Source organism: Ahaetulla prasina, chromosome 7 (genome assembly GCF_028640845.1).
Source record: "Ahaetulla prasina isolate Xishuangbanna chromosome 7, ASM2864084v1, whole genome shotgun sequence".
Lineage (NCBI taxonomy): Eukaryota > Metazoa > Chordata > Lepidosauria > Squamata > Colubridae > Ahaetulla > Ahaetulla prasina.
In genome coordinates this window covers 12,546,339-12,564,661 of record NC_080545.1, presented here as the reverse complement: position 1 = coordinate 12,564,661, position 18,323 = coordinate 12,546,339, and positions in this window count along the sequence as shown.

Below are 18,323 nucleotides of genomic sequence, written 5' to 3'. Positions count from 1 at the left end.
CACAGAGAAGGACCTTCCTGGGGCCGCCAGCCGACATTGCTTGGCGGACGGCACTGAGAAGTCCTCTCTGTGAGAGTGTACGGGCGGTGGGAGGCATATGGTAACAGTAGGCGGTCCCGTAAGTACCCAGGCCCTAAGCCATGGAGCGCTTTAAAGGTCATAACCAAAACCTTAAAGTGCACCCAAAGCCACAGGAAGCCAGTGCAGTCTGCGAGGAGAGGTGTTACATGGGAGGTACGACACTCCCTCTATCACCCGCGCAGCTGCATTCTGACTAGCTGAAGCCTTCGAGTGCACCTCAAGGGGAGCCCATGTAGAGAGCATTACAATAATCCAAGCGAGGTAACGAGTGCGTGAGTGACTGTGCACAAGGCATCCCGATCAAGGAAGGCGCAACTGCCGAACCAGGCGAACCTGGTGGAAGGCCCCCTGGAGACGGCCGTCAAATGATCTTCAAACGACAGCCGCTCATCCAGGAGGACACCTAAGTTGCGCACCCTATCCTTTGGGGCCAATAACTGCTCCAACAGTCAGCTGCAGCTGCAGCTGACTGAATCGAGATGCCGGCATCCACAGCCACTCCGCCTTGGAGGGATTGAGCTTGAGCCTGTTTCTCCCCATCCAGACCCGACGGCTTCCAAACACCTGGACAGCACTTCAACAACTTCATTGGGGTGACCTGGGGTGGAGAAGTACAGCTGAGTGTCATCAGCGTACTGATGATACTTCACCCCAAAGCCACTGATGATCTCACCCAACGGCTTCATGTAGATGTTGAACAGAAGGGGCGAGAGAATCGACCCCTGCGGCACCCCACAAGTGAGGGCCCTCGTGGTCGACCTCTGCCCCCCTGTCAACACCGTCTGCGGCCGGTCGGAGAGATAGGAGGAGAACCACCGATAAACGGTGCCTCCCACTCCCAATCCCCCAACCGGCGCAGCAAGATACCATGGTCGATGGTATCAAAAGCCGCTGAGAGGTCTAATAGGACCAGGGCAGAGGAATAACCCCTGTCCCTGTCCCTCCAGAGATCATCCACCAATGCGACCAAAGCTGTCTCCGTGCTGTAACCGGGTCGGAAGCCGGACTGGAACGGGTCTAGACAGACGGATTCTTCCAGGTATTGGGGTAGCTGACGCCACAGCATTTCTACAACCTTCGCAACGGCGAAGGTTGGAGACTGGCCGATAATTTCCCAAAATAGCCAGGTCCAAAGAGGGCTTCTTAAGGAGGGGTCTCACCACCGCCTCTTTCAAGGCGGCAGGGAAAACCCCTTCCAACAAAGAAGCATTTATAATCCTCTGGAGCCAGCCTCGTGCCACCTCCTGAGTGGCCAGCACCAGCCAGGAAGGACACGGATCCAGTAAACATGTAGTGGCGGAGCCTCCCAACAACCTGTCCACGCCCTCGGAGCCACAGGGTCAAATTCATCCCAAACAGACTCAACAAGACGTGCCTCCTCTCCCTCGCTTGATCATCCCAATTTCGGTCCAGACCATCCCGGAGCTGAGCGATTTTGTCATATAGATAACCACTAAACTCCTCGGCACGTCCCTGTAACGGGTCATCCCGCACCTCCTGATGAAGGAGGGAACGGGTCACCCGAAACAGGGCGGCCGGGCGGTTATCTGCCGACGCAATGAGGGTGGAGGCGTAGGAACGCCTCGCCTCCCTCATTGCCACTAGGTAGGTCCTAGAATAGGACCTAACTAGTGTCCGATCAGCTTCGGAATGACTGGACCTCCAAGTGCTCTCTAGGCGTCTTCTCCGGCGTTTCATCTCTCTCAGCCCCTCGGAGAACCAAGGGGCCAGACGAGATCTGCGCAGGGTCAGAGGCCGCAAAGGCACGACACGGTCCAAGGCCCCAGCCGCGGCCTGTTCCCAGGCCGCAACTAGTTCCTCAGTCGTGCCGTGGGCCAGATCCTCAGGGAATGGCCCAAGCTCCGTCAGGAATTGTACATATAAATGTACAATTATGAAATGATGGATTGGGTAAAATAGAAAAGAATAGAAAAGAAACCGAAAAGGAAGTATATATTATCAGAAGATTGGTGTTGCTCGGATACCAAACAAGGGAAATATTTTACAACAAAGAAGAAAGAAAGAAGAGAGGAACAGAAGGTAAGATTGAGGAGGTGAAGGAGAGAGAGGGATGGAGGGAAGGAGAAGGAGAGGAAGATAAGTTAGGGGATAAGAGTAGGAGAGAAGGTGAGAAAGGAGGGAAAGAGAAGAAGAGTGGGGGAGTGGAAAGGGAAGTAGGTATGAGGAAGGAGAGGAGGAGGAAGAAAGTAGGAAAGGAGAAGGAGGGAGGGAAAAGAGAAGAAGAAGGTTTGTTGTAAAACTGTGGGAAAGAAAAGGGTAGAAGAACAACTCCAAATGTAATTAAAAGGTTTTATTTTTGTGCTTTCTTTAGAGAGAATATATCTATGAATAAGAAAATGTACATTTGTAATATGTGTATAAGAAAAACTAAAAAATAAAAAACTTTTTACAAAAAAAGAGAGAAAGAGAAGAACAGCAGCACATACAGAAAATACGAAAAGCTCTGTTTTTATTTGAGCTTGTTTTCTTTTTTTAAAAAAATTAACCTAAGCTGCAATCCTATGCCTAGTTCCAGGGACGCAAGTTTTCACAGAGAATCACATTCCGTTTATCTACATATGTTTTTCACTGGTTCTAACAGGTCCTGGAAGACCTAAGGCAACTTTTCCTTGGAGGTGGGGTAATAGGTAAAAAGTGGGGAGGGGAGGAGAAACCACACTGAACCCTCTGATTTCCACACCAAAAGGCCTTTGTCCCAAACCACACATGTAGATTTTAAACAGAAAATAATATTAAGGCACAGTGCTTTCTTTTATAACAGGCCGTGTGTGTGCCTTGTGCAGCTCTCTGAGTTCCTGTATCCCTGGATTTATGATGTGCTCCACACATTCGCCCAACTCCTTTCGCCGTGTGAAACAGGAACGATCAACGGGCTTATGTTGAAGTCCACGTTTATTCTGCCTTAGCTGTGTACAGGTTCCAAATTCACCACAGCATGGAAAATGTAAGTCTGTACAGCATCTTGGGCCCTTCCCAGATGTCAGAAACACCATGGCTTCTGTGCAGAAGTTCAGTAATTCCAAATCTGTAGCTTCTCACCGAGACTTTTTGCACGCCTGGAACGCCGCGCTTAAATGAAAATGTTTGTACCAAAATGAAGATACAAAAACATGGCGTCACTATCTATCTATCTATCTATCTATCTATCTATCTATCTATCTATCTATCTATCTATCTATCTATCTATCTATCTATCTATCTATCTATATGTATGTAGGTCTTTGGTTATTCGGGTTTTCTCCCGCGTAAAATTGGAAGTGTCTTGGCAACGTTTCGATGAAGTCTCATTCGTCATCTTCAGGCTTCAACTTCGTGCTTCTGGGAGCAAACTTCCAATTTTATGCGGGAGAAAACCCAAATAACCAAAGACCTACATACAAACACCCGCGAAAACCTCAGAAAACAAACAAATATATATATATATATATCCTGGTTCGGACCGGTTCTTGCGAACCTGTAGTAAAACTGGGGGTGGGGAGGCTCCACCCACCGACCCTGACATCATCAGGAAACTTCTGCGCATGCGCCCGGTCCCGCTGCGAACCGGTAGTAAAGGTAAGTAAAACCTACTCCCTGGATCCTACCCAGGGTTTAAGCATTTACACATAATTGCCATACTCATAAATCACAAATCTTCAAAAAGTAATTTGGGGAACTTAGAATAACAGAGTTGGAACGCTCTGTCCATGGCAGGAGGTCCAACGCTCTGCCCATGGCAGGAGATCCTATACCAGGGGTGTCAAACTCGATTCCATTGAGGGGACACATCAGCGTTGTGTTTGATCTTGGGGGGCTTGGGTGGCCGTGGCCAGGGTGGGTGTGGCCAGCTTGAGATAACTCATCACTATACCATTTCTGACAGGTGGCTGTCCAGTCTCTTTTGAACACTGCTTGCATCAACCTTGAGCCTGTTGAGATTCGAACTGCCAAATTGCAGGCAGCCGGCAGTCAGCAGAAGCAACCTGCAGTACTGCATTCTAACCACTGCGCCACCGTGGCTAGAACATAATTAGTTTTGGCAAGGATGTAAAGGATCTCAAGCTATTGTCCATACATTTTCAGATAAAAAATGACTAGGATGCGCATTTTTGCCAAATGCAGTCAGGCAGTCAACCATCAAATGTAAAATATATTTTGCGCTGGCTAAATATAGAGATACTGAATAGCAGAAAATATTCTCCAGATATCCATATACTCAGATACCGCACCCAAATCAAAAAACCCAGCAGATTCTTTCTTTTTAAGCCTTTCTGAGATTAAATAAAGACAGGGCCGTTCTGCAAAATATTTGGGGAAGAAGAAGTAGGAAGGGTGAGGGGAGGAGGCGAAAATATTAAGATGGTGGGCAGGCCACACAATGGAATCAGGGGAGAAATCCAGCAGGTTCTGACAGGTTCAGGTAGAGGAAATTTTGAGTAGTTCAGAGAACTGGCAAATACCACCTCTGGCTGGCCCCAGAGTGGGGTGGGAATAGAGATTTTGCAATATCCTTCCTCTGGAGTAGGGTGGGAATGGGGATTTTGCAATATCCTTCCCCTGGAGTGGGGAGGGAATGGGGATTTTGCACCTGCCATGCCCACCAAGCCACACCCACAGAATCGGTAGTAAAAAAAATTTGGATCTCACCACGGAAGAAGAGTTTGCCACGGCTTTACGGAAGTAAGCTCGGCTAATGGTTATGCCATCTGGAGTCACAGTGTATGCGTTGGGCGGCTATATAAATTTATCTTATCAATAAATTAATCAATAACAGATTACAATTAAACCCTTAGTTTAGGACCACGATTGAGGCCAAAATTTTTTTTGGTTTTGTTTTGTTTACATTTATATCCCGCCCTTCTCCGAAGACTCAGGGCGGCTTACAGTGTATAAGGCAATAGTCTCATTCTATTTGTATATTTTTTACAAAGTCAACTTATTGCCCCCCCAACAATCTGGGTCCTCATTTTACCTACCTTATAAAGGATGGAAGGCTGAGTCAACCTTGGGCCAGGCTTGAACCTGCAGTAATTGCAGGCTCTGTGTTCTAATAACAGGCTTCTTAACAGCCTGAGCTATCACGGCCCTTTTTTTCTGTCGCTAGCTGAAACAGTTGCCAAGTGATTTTTTTAAACCTCCTTTTTATGACGGTTCTCGCCACAATTGTTAAGTGCATCACTGTAGTTGTTACATTTAGTAACATGGTTGTTAAGTGAATCTGGCTTCCCCATTGACTTTGCTTGTCAGGAGGTCGCAAAAGGTGATCACATGACCCCGGGAACCTGTAACCGTCATAAATATATGCCAGTTGCTCCGTTTGATCACATGACCATGGGGTTGCTGCAATAGCACTAGCGCTGAGACTTATATACCGCTTTACAGACCTCTCTAAGCGGTTTACAGAGTCAGCCTATTGCCCCCCAACAATCTGAGTTCTCAGTTTACCGAAGTCGGAAGGATGGAAGGCTGAGTCACTCTTGAGCCTGGTGAGAATCGAACTTCTGGACTGCTGGTAGCAGAATTAGCCTGCAATATTGTGTGATGACTCCCCCAGATGACTTATCCAAGAAGTTTCATCGGTTCTGGTAGAATTTTAGCTTTTTGGTCTTTTTCATGCTTCTCAGGGTTCCTTGTTTGTGAGATAGGTGGAAATAAATGAGGGGGGGAGGGAGGGAAGGAGAGAGAGAGAGAGGGAGACAGGGAGGGAGACAAGGAAGGAGGGAAGGAGAGAGAGAGGGAGAGAGAAGGAGGGAGGGAGAGAGAGGAAGAGTGCCTGGTCATCCAAGTGAATGAGAACTTTGATCCAGGTGAGTGAGAACTTTGAGTTGATTTGTTCAAAGATTCGTTTTCTGGGTTGTCTGTCCAGGAGTCTTCTCCAAACTCTAAGATCAGAACTGTCAATGCTCTTTCTATTTTGCTTCTTCAAGCCTGACGTTTGCTTCCATAGGGTATCTATCTATCTATCTATCTATCTATCTATCTATCTATCTATCTATCTATCTATCTATCATTATATCTATCATCATATCTACCATTATCTATCTATCTATCTATCTATCTATCTATCTATCTATCTATCTATCTATCTATCTATCCATCCATCCATCCATCCATCCATCCATCCATCCATCCATCCGTCTGTCTGTCTGTCTATCATCTAACTATCTGTCTGTCTGTCTGTCTGTCTGTCTGTCTGTCTGTCTATCATCTATCTATCCATCCATCCATCCATCCATCCATCCATCCATCCATCCATCCATCTATCTGTCTGTCTGTCTATCATCTAACTATCTGTCTGTCTGTCTGTCTGTCTGTCTATCATCTATCTATCTATCTATCTATCTATCTATCTATCTATCTATCTATCTATCTATCTATCCATCCATCCATCCATCCATCCATCCATCCATCCATCCAAGACAGAAGGGACCTTGGAGGTCTTCTAGTCCAATTCCCTGCGCAGGCAGGAGATGCTATACCATTTCAGACAAATGGTTGTCCAACATCTTCTTAAAAACTTCCAGTGTTGGAGCAGTCACAACTTCTGGAGGCAAGTTGTTCCACTGGTTAATTGTTGTCACTGTCAGGTAATTTCTCCTTAGTTCTAAGTTGCTTCTCTCCTTGATCAGTTTCCACCCATTGCTTCTTGTCCTGCCCTCAGGTGCTTTGGAGAACAGCCCGACTCCCTCTTCTTTGTGGCAACCCCTGAGATATTGGAACACTGCTATCATGTCTCCCCTAGTCCTTCTTTTCACTAAACTAGACAAAGCCAAGTCCTGCAATGATTCTTCATATATTTTAGCCCCCAGCCCCCTAATCCTCTTTGTTGCTCTTCTCTGCATTCTTTCCAGAGTCTCAACATCTTTTTTATATTGTGGTGACCAAAACTGAATGCAGGATTCCAGATAGATAAATAGAATCAATCTCTCTCCCTCTCTCTCCCTCCCTCTCTCTCTTATCTGTCTTATCTATATATTCCTCTATATCTATCAATCATTTTGATTTGATGTGGGAAATACCGATCCAACAATTAGCCATAGAAGGAAATTTTATTTGCGACAGTGTGGAGACAAAGAGATTAGCATGGCACATCACAGTCCTGCCCTGGTTGCAGAAGCCCCAATTTATGGTTTTCTCATTTCATGTAAGTTTGGCTTTTGTATTTTCCAATTTCTCATCACTGTATTTCCTCCGAATTGAATCAGCTCTTCTAATCATTTCTCTCTCTCCCCCACCACCCCGGCCTTTTTTTTTTTTTTTGGGAGGAGAAGAAGCTGAAATTCGACCATTTCCGTCAACTTTTGATGTACAACTTCAATGGATTCCACCAGTCTCCCTTTCTCCCGTTTTCCATGCAGATTGTCACTGCTGCTGGAAAACAGATCAGTGCAGTTGGCACGGGAGATGTTGGAAAGCCATAAACAAGCTGGGGAATTTGAAGAGAGGAATAAAAAGAGAAATAACCACTGATGGGTTTAACACAAATGCCTAGAAAGTATCCTCCAGGCAGGAATGGAAGGGCATCGGTTTCATTGAGGAAGCCAAAGCAACCATGCCTTCTCTTAGGACTATACTTTGGAGAGAATATTAACTCATTCCTTCCTTCTTTAAGGAAGCCTTAATGTGGTTTTCTTGATCAGTGGCGTAGAAAGCTGGGACAAGTAACGGGAGCTCATCCCGTTATGCAGCACTAGGATTCGAACCGCTGAACTGCCGACCTCTCGATCAACAAGCTCAGCGTTTTAGCCACTGAGCCAGCAGCAATGCCAAATGTATCCTAATTTCATTTCATTATTTTATTTTACTTTATTATTTTATTTTATTTTATTTCATTATTTCATTTCATTATTTTATATTATTTTACTTTACTTTATTATTTTATTTTATTTCATTATTTTACATTTTATTTTATTTTATTATCCTATCCTATTATTTCATTTCATTATTTTATTTTACTATTTCATTTCATTTCATTATTTCATTTCATTATTTTATATTTTTATATTATGTTATGTTATGTTATATGATACGATACTATATTATATTATTATATTATTGTATCATATCATATCATATTATTTTTTTGCCTTATTTACGTCCAACTCTTCCATCTTGCTACTGATAATAGGCCATAAGAGTGGACTGGTTTAATGGCAAGCATTATTTATGAACTGACTGCATTTGCTTTGTGATTGCCTTGAACTGAGAGGAATCTCTTTATAAAGACTTTTGAATTAAAAGTGGCCATGATTCAGCAAAACTATATTTGGAGGGAGGTGAGAAACACTCATAAAATGCTCTATTTTTTTATTAAGGCTTTCCAGTCAACTGGGAGACAATGGCAGAACTGGTGATCTCATGCTTTTTTCTCAACGGTCAGTGCTAAGAAATGATTTTTCCAGTTCTGCCAGGACTGATAGCGTAGGATGTGGGTACCCACCCATGTGGTAAAAGCTCCAGCTTGAAATGTAGACACGCCCTGAGCTGTGATGGCTACCTGTCCATGGCAGGACATGAATCCGGCCTTTAAGCTGATGATTTGTGTCAAATGTTCCCAGATAACTTGGGTGGGTGTCTGTTTGTTTGAAGGGCTGGCCCTGGAGAGCCTTCATGAATGGATATTTTCCACAGACAATTAGGAAGAGGAAAAGATTAGCTGAACTGTGTATGTGTGAGAGAGAGAGAGAGAGAGAGAGAGACAGACAGACAAAGAAAAGAGAGAGTCCAGGAAATAGATCAAAAAGGAGGTCACACACTCCCAACTCATTGTGTGGGAAGTTCACTGCATAGCTTCCATCAAAGAGGGTTCTTTGTCTCTGTCAGCTTTTCCAGGCTGAGAAAGACGGAAAACGATCACATTACAAAACTGCTGGATTGTGTGTGGGCTATAAAGGAAGAATAATTCCCTCTGCAGAACAAATTGAAAGGGCGGGAAGCATGAAAGGGTATAAAAAATGGGTGCCATCTTAACATAGGCCCTTGAGTTCAGACTCCCTCTGCTGCTTCAAATTCCTTGTGTGTCCAATCACACAAATTCCTTGTGTGTCCAATCAGACTTGGCCAATAAAAATTCTATTCTATTCTATTCTATTCTATTCTATTCTATTCTATTCTATTCTATTCTATTCTATTCTATTCTATTCTATTCTATTCTATTCTATTCAGAGGGCACCTGACTTCTGCTCTTTGCCCATGTAATTGGTCAACAATTCTTTAGACCAGAGGTGGTATTCAAGCGGCTTGGACCGGTTTGCCCGAACCGGTAGTGGAAATCGCGGATGGGGGCCTGCCCACCCACCTTGGTCCTTGAGTTTGACACCCCTGCTGTAGACCTTCCTTGGAACAAAATTTTGGGTGAAGCCTTGGACAAGATAAATGAAGATTTTAGAGATGCACTGGCTGGAACCAACAAAGTGGCGCGGTGGCCTAGATGCGAAGCTCTCGCCTCACAATCAGGAGGCTATGAGTTCGATCCTAGGTAGAGGCAGATACTTCTCTCTCTGAGCACACTGAGAATAGAAAAAAAACTCCGCATTGGCGACAGGAAGGGCATCCGGCCAGTAAGCACTCAGCTCCATTCAGTTGCCCAGACTCCACCCTTCAAGGGATTATGGGGTCGTTAAAAGAGGATTACTTGCTGAAACAGCAAGACTGGGAGATTGAAAATATAACCATATTGTCTTTTGCCTGACAGGCCCAATGAAGCAGAGTTATCTATTCCAGCTTCAGCCCTGATTCATGGAATTAAAGAAGTGGCCTCAGTCTGATTGTATACCACAATAGCACAGCTAATTATTATTATTATTTGTTAAATTTATTTGCTGCTTATCTACTGGGGCTACTCTAGGCGGCTTACAACAATAAAACCCTCTGTTTTGAATGCCTTTTTCGGTGACACCAACCTAATTCTGATATTTCTTCCTTGGAAAGGACTTTTTGTTCAGAACATTTCTTTTCTGATGCTTTCGTGAGCTCCTGTTATTTTGGAATCACAAGGCTGGAAGGAACCTTCGAGGTCTTCTAGTCCAACCCCCTGCCAAAGGCAGGAGATCTTATACCGTCCTAGACAAATGGTTGTCCAATCTTTTCTTGAAAACCTCCAGCGATGGGCGTTTTAAGTTTGCTCTCTGGTTTTAAACTATTTTCCTTCCGTTTTAATTTACCTAGGATGTGATGTTGATATTCTTTGATACACAGAATTCTTTACTTCCCAAGTGTGATTTTAATTTAAATCTCTCATGAGGAGTATTAAGGCCAAAAGGTGACCCATAGGTACATTTATAAATTAATCTCTACTCCTTAATGTTTTTCCAATCTTAAACAACCAAATGCTCAGTAACTTTTTCAAAGTCAGGTATGATTTATACAATGTGATTTATATATGCTGCTTAGCTTTCAGGCCTTTTCTTGCTGGGGTGAAATCCAGCAGGTTCTGACAGGTTCTGGCGAACCTGTAGTGGAAATTTTGAGTAGTGCGGAGAACTGGCAAATACCACCTCTGGCTGGCCCCAGAGTGAGGTGGCAATGGAGACTTTGCAATATCCTTCCCCTGGAGTGGGGTGGGAATGGGGATTTTGTAGTATCCTTTCCCTGCCATGCCCACCGAGCCACACCATGCCCACCGAGCCACGCCCACAGAACCGGTAGTAAAAAAAAATGAATTTCACCACTGCTTTCTTGTGATTAAAATCGTGTTTCTTTTTCTTTGTGCATTCAGATTTTCTATCCCCAACCAATGCAACTTTTATAGGAGGTAAAACAGATTACAGACAGCTAACTTTCAGGAAATTGCTTTTTCTCTGCATGTGCCTGCTAACAAAGGGGCAAGATCTCAGCAAACCAGCCCAGTCAACTTTGAAGTAAATCATGTTGAATGAGTAAGAACCAATTAATCAGAAAGGAGCTGGAGGGGACCTTGGAGGTCTTCTAGTCCAACCCCCTCCTCAAAGCAGGAGACCCCATACAATTTGAGACAAGTGTCTGTCCAGTCTCTTCCAGTGATGAAGCACCTAGTTCTGAAGGCAAGCCGTTCCATTGGTTAACTCCCTTAGTTATTTTAGGAGGAATAGAATAGAATAGAATAGAATAGAATAGAATAGAATAGAATAGAATAGAATAGAATAGAATAGAATAGAATAGAATAGAATAGAATTCTTTATTGGCCAAGTGTGATTGGACACACAAGGAATTTGTCTTTGGTGCATATGCTCTCAGTGTACATAAAAAAAGTATGCATGAATAGAATAGAATAGAATAGAATAGAATAGAATAGAATAGAATAGAATAGAATAGAATAGAATAGAATAGAATAGAATTGAATTATTGGCCAAGTGTGATTGGACACACAAGGAATTTGTCTTTGGTGCGTACGCTCTCAGTGTACATAAAACAAAAGATACATTTATCAACAATTCTAAGGTACAACATTTAATGATAGTCATAGGTTACAAATAAGCAATCAGGAAACAATCAATATCAATATAAATCGTAAGGATTACCAGCAACAAAGTTACAGTCATACAGTCATAAGTGGAAGGAAATGAGTGATGGGAACGATGAGAAGATTAATAGTAGTGCAGATTTAGTAAATATTTTTGACAGTGTTGAGGGAATTATTTGTTTAGTAGAGTGATGGCGCTCGGGAAAAAACTGTTCTTGTGTTGTTCTGGTGTGCAGTGCTTTGTAGTGCGTTTTGAGGATAGGAGTTGAAACAGTTTATGTCCAGGATGCGAGGGGTCTATAAATATTTTCACAGCCCTCTTTTTGACTTGTGCAGTACATTGAGCAGTCCTCAATGGAAGGCAGATTGGTAGCCATTGTTTTTTCTGCAGTTCTAATTTTAGGAGGACTCCATAATTTCTAATATACAGTTCCAAATCATAAATCGAGAAGAAAGAATTACGATTTGTTTTACCGATGCTTCTTTGGAGACAGTTTTTTTTTAACCAATTAAAAATGAATTTCCATGATGCATCTGGATTTAAAAAACAGTTGTGCCTGAAATGCTGTCCTCAGCTCACTTCGGTGCTGAAAGAAATACATAATTCTTTCCTTTGCCATAGAATATCAAAGTAGCCAGTGACTTTGGAACGCTGTTCAAATCTCCTGCAAGACTTCTGCAGCTCTCTGAGCAGATGGTGGGTGTGAATGGGAAGAGAATTCATAGAAAAGCAATGTTTGAAATAAACTTGGACCCAAGCGAGTGTGCTCAGTGGGTTTTCAATAATTTAATCTTGTTTAGCCATTGTTTTTTTAAGGCAACACCCATCATGTTTAAACATCTGCCACTTTCCTTTTGTGCGAAAAGAAAAATTCAATTCTAAGCGAAAGGAAATGTTTAAAACTTCCCAAATATTTCAAGTGAGTCAAGTATCCTGTTTGGAGAATGACCAATCTAAAGAAGTATAACAAGTAAGAAAAGAAAAGAAAAGAAAAGAAAGAAAGAACGAAATTAGAAGAAAGAAAGAAGAAAGAAAGATCTATGGAAAGGAGGAAGGAAGGAAGGAAGGAAGGAAGGAAGGAAGGAAGAAAGAAAGAAATGGGGAAAGACAAAAATGTAAAAGAAAAAAGAAAGAAAGAAAGAAAGAAAGAGAGCAATGGAAAGAGGAAAGAAATAAATAAAGGAAGGGAGGAAGAGAAAGGGAAAAGAAAAAATCAAAAGAAAGAAAGAAAGAAAACTATGGAAAGAAAAAGAAAGAAAGAAAGAAAGAAAGAAGGAAGGAAGGAAGGAAGGAAGGAAGGAAGGAAGAAAGGAAAAAGTAAGAAAGAAAGAAAGCAATTTTTTTATCCAGCATCACCTTTTAACTTTTGATACTTGCTTTGGCAGCGGATTGTATATCTCTACCTACTTGCAAATTATCCTTTCCCAAGAATTTCTTGGAGGCATTATTTATTTTATTGGGCTTATATGATATGTCAACCATTATGAATTTGACCTGAACATTCATCATGTTTACTTGCATCAGAAATGTCAAAAAAAAGTTTGACTCTGGAGAAACAGAGGCTGCTGAGAGGCAGAAGGAACAGCTCCTTCTTCTACCTCAGATGGTTTTCCTCATCGGGTCCCTGTTCTTTCCAACAATTAACAGGGTAGTCCTCAACTTATAACCACAATCGGGATGCCGATTTCCATCGCTTAGCAAGGCAGTTGTTACATGAGTCATGCTTGATTTTATGACTTTTGTTTTGCAGTGGTTGTTAAGCGAATCAGACGGTCGTTAAGAAAATCCAGATTGCCCCATGGATTTTGCTTATCAAAAGCCAGGCAAGAAGGTCGCAAATGGCCCACCGGTTGCCAAGTGCCTGAATTTTGATCGCTATAACGGTCATAACAGTGGTGGTATTCAGCCGGTTCTATCCGGTTTGGCCAAACTGGTAGCAGCGGTTTTCGGGAGTCTCCACCCATCTACCCTGAAGTCATCATATCCCATTTTTGATGTTCTGTGTATGCGCGGAAGGTCCTGTGCATGTGTGGAGGTTCGTGTGTGCTCACATTTGCGAACTAGTAGTGAAGATAAGTGAACACCACCCCGGGTCATAAGTACGAGCACCAGTTCCAAATCACATTTTTTCAATGCCATTGTAACATCAAACGGTCACTAATCAAATGGTTTTAAGTCGAGGCCTATCTGTGACTACGCACAGTACTGAACAAGAAGGAATTATTCCGGTTGTCAGATGCAGAATTGTTTATCTCTGAATTGTATGAATGATGACTCGGGGCTGGATCCGTTCTAAACTCAAGGTCTGATCAGAGGAGCAACTTCTGAGTAGTGTGCAGGATTGAGGCCCCTGACTTTGTCTTCTAAAACTTTTCAGATGGGGAAAGCCAATGTCTCCTTCGCTACTTTTCCCCTTTCCTTGCAGGAAAAAAACCCCTTTCTTTCCACAAATTAAAGAGTCTACATCCAATTACCCGTGCTTTCCCAAAAATAAAACCCTGTCTTATATTTTTTGAACACTGAAATAAGCGCTTGGCCTTATTTTCGAGGAGGTGTTATTATTTTGGGGCGTGTGGAGCAAGATGGGGCTTCTCTTACCTGATTTCCAGCTCTGCATTTAAATATTTTCGGGGAGTGCTTGTTTTTTTGGGGGAAGCTTATTTTAGCGCATGCACTCAAAAGCCCGATTGGGCTTATTATCAGGGGATGTCTTATTTTCGGGAAAACAGGGTATGTATCAGGTTATTGTTTCTGATATCCTCAATTCAAAAATACGGATAGCCCTTGACTTACAAACATTATTCTAGTGAGAATTTGAAGTTACGACGACACTGGAAAAGTGACTGATGGCTGTTTTTCACACTTATGACCATTGCAATAGCCCCATGGTCATGTGATCCAAATTTGGAGGCTTGGCAACTGGCATGTACCTTGACAGTTGCAATGTCCTGGGGTCATGTGATCGCCTTTTGACCCCATCTGACAAGCAATGTCAAGGGAGAAGCCAGCTTCATTTAACAACCGTGTTACTAATTTCATAATTGCAGGGATTCACTTAACAACGGTGGCAAGAAAGTTCATTAAGTGAGGCAAAACTCACTTAACAACATAAAAGTTGTGGTCATAAGTAGAGGATGATCTGTATTTTCTCATTCTTGCAATAATGGACATTTGGCTGTACCAAAGGTTTGACTACTTCTCTCAGATTAAAGTTATATTATACCTTTGAAAATTGTACCTTTGAAAAATTGGTGTGAGACTGTTCTATTATCCTGCATTGGAGGTAAAATAAGTTTAGGTGCTATCTGGAAGAGGAAAGAAAGAGAGAGAAAGTTTGAAATTGAATAGAAGTCAGGAAGATACAGACTTTTTATATTTAGCCTGCAGCAAAATGCAAAAGTTTTGATCACCACATTACAAAAAAGATATTGACACTTTGGCAAAAGTGCAGAGAAGAGCAGTAAGATGATTAAAGGCCTGGAGCCTAAAACATATGAAGAACAGTTGCAGGATTTGGGTTGGCTAGTCTAGAGAAAAGAAGGACTGGGGGTGATATGATAATATTTGAGGGGCTGCCACAAAGAAGAGGAGGTCAACTTATGTTGCAAAACACCAGAAGCCAAGACAAGAAACAATGGATGGAAACTAATCGAGAAGAGAAGCAACCTGGAATTTTTTTTTATTTATTTATTTACATTTATACCCCGCCCTTCTCCGAAGACTCAGGGCGGCTTACACTATGTTAAGCAATAGTCTTCATCCTATTTGTATATTATATACAAAGTCAACTTATTGCCCCCAACAATCTGGGTCCTCATTTTATCTACCTTATAAAGGATGGAAGGCTGAGTCAACTTTGGGCCTGGTGGGACTTGAACCTGCAGTAATTGCAGACAGCTGTTGTTAATAACAGACTGTTTAGCAGTCTGCGCCACTCAAGGACCCTTGAGGAGAAACTTCCTAACAGTGAGGACAATTAACCAGTGGAGCAGAAGTTGCCTTCAGAACTTGTGGGTGCTTCACCAATGGAGGTTTTAAAGAAGAGACAGGACAACCACTTGACTTGTCTGAAAAGGTATAGGGTCTCCTGCTTGAGCAGAGGGTTGGACTAGAAGACCTCCAAGGTCCCTAAGAAGTAGAACAGCTCACTATTTCCACCCAATAAATGTGTCTGAAGTTGGAAGATCCTCACGACTATGAGAAGACCTTGGAGAATTGAGTGACAGTATCTACAAGATAGGGACATTGTTGTGTGATCATCGCTAACAGAGACAACAGGTGGAACCTGGATTTTTGCCTTAACCACAGTTCCAAACTCCACTAGCGTAAAGGCAATTACAGGAACATCCTCGCGGGAAGGTGAAAAAAGTCACAATGGCGGCTATGATTGGGCAGTCGTGCACTGGTGGCTACCTTCTTCATAATTCTGGACTCTTTTCTGCAGAAACCCTTCTGCGTTTATTATAATTTATTATAATTCTTATACGTGTAGACAAACGGCGTCTAGTGCAAACGTGGGACAGCAGGTCCAACAGGAACAGGAAATACCTTTAAAGAATAATTGTATCTTCAGGAACCTCAGTCTAAAACGAACCATTTATTCCACAGGTCCAGGTAGTGGACTCCTCATGGCACAGAGTCCAGTGGTGGGATTGAAATAATTTAATAACCAGTTCTCTACCCTAATGACGAGCTGGGTGGGCGGGGCCAGGGGGTGTGACAGGCAGCCCTCGGACTCCTGCACTCCCTGGGAGCAAAAATGTTCCTTGGAGGGGGACGTGCCATTCCCCATTTTGGGCCTAGTAGGCCTCCCTGCAGCCTCCTGGGAGTGAAAACAGGCTGCAGGGAGGCATGCTGCACCTCCCGGGCCCTGTTTTGGGTCTAGTAGGCTTCTCTGCAGCCTCCTGGGAGCAAAAATGCGCTGGGTGTATGTGTGCCTCCCTGTGCCCTGTTTTGGACTTAGGAGGCCTCCCTGAAGCCTCCTGGTAGTGAAACTGGCTGCAGGGGGGGGGCACACCGTACCCCCACACCCCATTTTGGGCCTAGTAGGCCTCCCTGCACTTACCTGGGAGCCAAAATGGGGCGCGTGGGGACTCCTGGAAAAGGCGGGTAGAGTAGGGGCAGGGGCAGCCAGCAATTTAACTACCGGTTCACCCAAACCGACCTGAACCAGCTGAATCCCACCACTGGCACAGACGTGTTTGTGCAAGTGGAAGACAATTTGCAAATGACTTCAAATATTGCAAATAGCCCTCATTTCCCTTGTCGAAAACATAACTTTAAATGCCCATGAACTTCTGAAGTATCAACACTTTTTGCTGCAATTTTTATTGCAATCGTTACTACTAGAATGCGGTGTAGGTAGCCATCGATTTATGACCACAACTGAGCCCAAAATGTATGTTGCTAAGTGAGACACTTGTTAAGTGAGTTTTGCCCCTTTTTCTGACCTTTCTAGACACGGTTGTTAAGTGAAAGACTGCAGTTGTTAAGTTAGTGACCCAGTCATTAAGTGAATCCGGCTTCCCCATTGACGTTGCTGGTCAGAAGGTCGCAAACGAGGATCACGTGACCCCGGGATACTACAACTGTCATAAATATAAATCAGTTGCCATGGTCACTTGATCAAAATTTGGACGCTTGGCAGTTGACTCATATTTATGACAGTTATTGTGTCCCGGGATCACGTGCTTCCCTTTCCCGACCTTCTGACCAGCAACGGCAATGGGGCAGCCAGATTCAATTAAACATCATGTTGTAAGTATATAAAAATAATCATAAATCACTTTTTCAGTGCTGTTGTAACTTTGGATGGTCACTAAACGAACTGTTGTAAGTCAAAGACTACCTGTACACACCAGGCTACACTATTCCGCTGTTATTTGCAGCAGAGGTGGGTTTCATATATTTTTACCACTGGTTCGCCCCGCATGCGCACGCTCGTTTTGCGCGCATGTGTGCCTTCCATGGATGTGCCCGGCCTTCTGCACACGCACTTGTGTGCGCGCCTTCCATGCATGTGCCTGGCCTCCAAAACGTGGCTAAATAGGATGGCATAGCGCCAGGGCAGGTGGCCAGGCCCACCCGCAATCGCCGCTACCAGTTCGCCCGAACTGGTCTGAACTGGCTGAATCTCACCACTGATTTGCAGGGAAAGAGAGTTTTTACCTCAGACTGCAGTTCATCTCTGTGTAACAGCAGTAGCAGAATTTGCAAGGAACCTTAGAACGAGGAGGGGACATTTCTCTCTAACCTTCAAAAGCTCATTTTGTATGTTCCAAGGTGCTCTGGATTCCTGGCTTAGAGAGAAGTCCAGCTGACTCCTCTATTTTGAGACACAACTTTGTCGCTAGACAGAAGTAAAGAAATCACAGCTTCTCCCAGCCCCGTTCCCTGCCCTGTAATCTGCCTTCAAAATCTCCACTTGGTTCTCTTTTGCTTCCAAGGAAAGTCTACAGCACTTTCCCCCCACCCCGTGGAAGCGGTTCCTCCGCTTCGCCAAACTACCAGAGCGAAAGGATTGTAAATGATTTTTAACTAAAAGCTAATGTGAAAAATGGAACCGAAACCAACGTAAACATGTTAAGTTTTTTAAAGACTATTTTCAGATGTTGTAAAGGGAAAATTATTGTTCCTTGTCGTTAAATCCTAGAGAATTTAACGACATTTTTCCTTCTGAGTCACGGTGTTATTTTAATTAGATTACATTTTATTGGAGGCTTTTGTGTTTCTTTCTTTTTTTAACAATCTGTAAAAAATACGGCCCTTTTTAATGTATGCACTGAAGGAAAAAAAATCATT